The sequence below is a fragment of the Lactuca serriola genome, chromosome 1, assembly GCF_051521515.1.
Source record: "Lactuca serriola cultivar US96UC23 chromosome 1, Lser_US96UC23_V15, whole genome shotgun sequence".
NCBI classification, from domain to species: Eukaryota; Viridiplantae; Streptophyta; class Magnoliopsida; order Asterales; family Asteraceae; genus Lactuca; species Lactuca serriola.
The window spans coordinates 72,599,206-72,603,468 of NC_136408.1; positions in this window are offsets into that span (position 1 = coordinate 72,599,206).

The following is a 4,263-nucleotide window of genomic DNA, read 5'->3' on the forward strand; positions in this document are numbered from 1 at the left end:
AATCATAAGTTGTACATAAGTATACATGCACCACAGAATCTAGGTTTTTACTAGTTTTAGCAACGTACCTAAAAAATCAACAAAAGAAAGAATTACGAACCTCTTTATCGCTAGATTATGATCTTGTGACTCCCAGTTTGTCGCTATGGATGAAGGATCCAACGTTGCACCGCTCTAATAAAGTTAGACCCACAACAACAAAAACAAAAGTAAGAAACACTAGTTTACATTTTATGTGAAATTCATTAACCCAAGGTTATTAATTTCACATATATAAGAGAGAGATGAGATAGGTGGATGATTTGTAAGAGGAATAAGCAACACCATGGTTTAACCCATGACCGTCTATTTATAGGCTGCAGATACAATCCTAAAAGGATTCAAACTCAAGAGTTAATCCTTATCTGATTCAAACCTAGCATATCCCTATCAGGGGAGCCTTGAAAACCTTCCCTTATATGCTTCCAGGAGCCTCCAGGGATCCTTCAAGCTTTTTATTTAATTAAAACCTTTTAATTAATTACAAAAATAATTTCTAATTAATTTAGTAACTCCTTAATAAATTAATAACTTATTTATCTCCATTTCCATATGCTATTTGGATCATGAGGCCAACACAAAAGGATCATACTATTATTAGAAAAGTCATATGTTCTGGTAGAATAGGGTTTTTATTATCATACAATGCAGTTCATGAAGTTTGGCTGGAGATCGTTAATTCGTGCTTGTTTGATTTTGAATATGGCTTTTCTTCCCATTAATGGAATTCGCATGGACAAGTTTTAGTTACAAAGGGGTCTTAGGAAAGGAGATTATATATCCCTATTTCTCTTCATTATCATCATGGAAGTTCTTCATATTTCTATTGAATATGCAAAGTCAGCGAATCTTTTTTCAGGAGCTACTGTTGTGTGAAGACAAAGGATATCCCGAGGATATATTTTGGACAATATTTGATAAATAAAACCTTGAGTAAACAACACCAATGTAGGCTACTAAAGATTTCCAATCAATTATAGAGTATATCTAGTGAAGCCTTGACTAATGATAACCAAGTATTCAATGCAAAATCATAATGATAAAGACAAGAGAATAGACAAAGAGAATGTATTAAAGAGAGAACGAAAAATGTGATTCTTGGTCGATAAAGGTGTGTATGACACTAGAGTTGATACACCTATTTATAACACTAGGAGTTAAAAAAGGCAAACGAGACAAGTTTACAAACGTCTTGGACTGTAGATGAACAGCCTGATGTGTGACCTGTCGTTGTTGTTAATCTTGTCTCCTAGGTCTAATACATAAGACACACAAAGCATTCTAAAATGTTACTTGTATTCATAACTCTAACATTCTCTTATCTTCATAAAAATAACTAGCTTAGAACTTCCTAACTTCGGATAAATGCCCATCTCGGAAACACATGAATCCTAGATAGTCTAAGGGTCACTTTCACGAACTAAAAATACCCCCTAAGTAGCATTAGGTATCATTGCTTCACTTCATATTGATTTTCAATGGAAAAAGTATGCGTTGTGAAGAAATTATCGAACCTCTAACCGTTAATTGATCTTCTTGATAAATTCTTTCTTCACTTATTTAGATGCTTGTAACTTTATAGTTCTAGAGATGAACCTCTTGAGCACATAAGTGTGAACCAAGTAATTTTTACTCACTTCAAAAAATTCTTCTTGTCTTCAGTCTTCTCTTTAGAAAGTGTATCCGAGCTCATATTCAAGGATAGGATCAACTGAAGCTCTTCAATTCCATCCAGATCTGAGTTAAGAGGAGGAAGGAATTTCTTAGGTTTGAATGGCATAGCAAATTCAACGTCAGTTTGAGAAAACTCAGTTGTAACATCCCAAATATCATAGTAAAAATTTTCATTGTTCAAAACCATTTTATAATCCATTAGTCATACAAAACATTGTTTACAAAAATATAGTTCTCAAATCAGAGTATCCAAATACATCTCTTAACATAAATCCCATGATGATGTGTACATTCACGCCTTCGCCTTGCCCTGATCATCTAATATAAATGAAACCATGATATCAAACTTTAAGCCAAATCTTAGTGAGTTCACCTAAAATACCCCACGAAACACTACATATACAAATTATGCATACTAGGCCTATAGCACAAGACTGGACCCCCCTCCCCCCCCCCCCCCCCCCCCGAGCTTACAACAAAAGACCAGACCACCCCTAATTCTACAACATAAAGATAGACATCTCCCGATACTGCAACATAAAGCTGGACCACTCCTAGGTATCTTGGCCTACAACACAAAGCATGACCACCTCAACCCAACCTCACTATGTCGACATGTGCAAAAATAATCAATAATCAGTAAGTATAGGTAATCATACAGATCTACCAGTCGAACAGATCACTGTAACATAACAACATCCAATACACAACGATATATAAAATAATCTAGTGGGCCAGCATTGGTTCCTTTGACTCACAAGTACAGTGACGAAATTCACTTCAAAGTCCAAAAGATAGTAGAACTGGTCACTACACCAAATACCGGCTCTAGAAGACACCTATACAATAAACAAGGACCAAGCCTAAATCTACATCTTAAAATACCTCAAATGACCTAAAGTCAACGGTCAACAACCAATGTTTAAAATTCAAAGTTAACATCCATCCCAAGTATACCTGAAGTACCAGCTCTACGCCCAGTGTAGAGCCCAAGATGGCAATTACGGCTGGAAATGAGGCTACACAGAATTAAACACTGCGTAATAAGCTATTGTTCAAATTTTCCCATTGAGTGCTTAATACAGAAAGCTAACCATCCAATTCTCAGATCTGGTTCCTAGTATCTCCATAATGGATAAAGTTTCCAACTTTATCCATTAGGATGGTCCGAACAACTAATATCTAGTACTTAAGTCTCAAAGGAACCAAAAATGCATCTTTCTCAACTTAATCCATTAAGTCTAAGTCTCCAACCTTCAAATCTGATTTAATATGATGTTTAGATGGATAAACTTTCCAACTTTATCCATAACTAGGTCACAAACTTTCAAAAATTATAAGAATTTTTCATGATCATTTACTATTTTTCCATGGTTTTGTGATTATTCAAGGAATTAAAATGGTGAAAAATAGTTAGACAAATCAAAACTTCAAGAAAATTTATCTTAAGGTTTTTGACTTCAGTTAAAAATCAAATACAAAGTTTGGGAAATTTTATAATTGATTTGATTCAGTTTTGAATATTTAATCATTTGAAAAACCTTACAAAATGTTATAGTTACACTTCAATTTACATTGCTAAAAATAGGATTTTTCACTTAAATCTGTTATTCAAAAAATTGATCCATGGAAATTTGAATTTACAGAAAAATATTTGTAACTTATATAAATCTTAATTTTTGACACAATATTGGCATAATACTATTGTAATAGTAAGTATACTAGTATTATATTTTGATTGAAGACTCATTAGTTTGTAACATCATTGTAAGAATCGGTAGTGGTACGAGTGGAGTATAGTTCAAGGCACCGTTTGCATCGTCTGAAAGCATAGTGAGTATTCATGCATCCCCCTATTTGTGGTTTTTAAATGTTTTGGGGTGGAAAAGAATTTCGATTATTTACTTATGTTCGTTGTATTTATCTTAAATTAAAAACACATTTGTTTTGTCTGGACATGCCCACGATGTTGCACGATGGTTGGCCACGACGTCATGGCTAACTATTGACCGTTGATATTTTACTAGTTTGACTTTTGGTCGAAGTTGAGTAAGACTGAGTTTTTATCTAAGGAATGGTCTCAACTTGGTATTAGGTAACAAAGGTTAGCTATTTTGTTGTTGAGGTAGCTATTGAGGTCCTGTTGAGTAGTTTAGGTGACTTTTCTCACTAAACTATGTAAGATGCTAGATTATCTTTGTGACTCTTACATGTATGTTGGACAGAGCCTGTGATGTGGGCGGGGATACTTATAATGGCAAGGCCCATTAGTTGTGAGGGTGGGCCCGATGTTATGCGTGGTGTGTGGTATATTTCGGAATTCACTAAACTTTGTGCGTACAGTTTAATGTTTAAATGTTTTTTCATGTACTTCTAGTTCTAAAGGGACGCGCCCAACTTGTTCTAACAACATCCCCTTGAGTTTTATTCCACACTACTAATTTAAGATTTTACTATGATGTTTGAGAACACATTATACCCTGATTAGCTTTTGAACAAATGAATGATTGGTTTTGATGGTTGGAAAATGAACTTTTTACTTCGTATTTT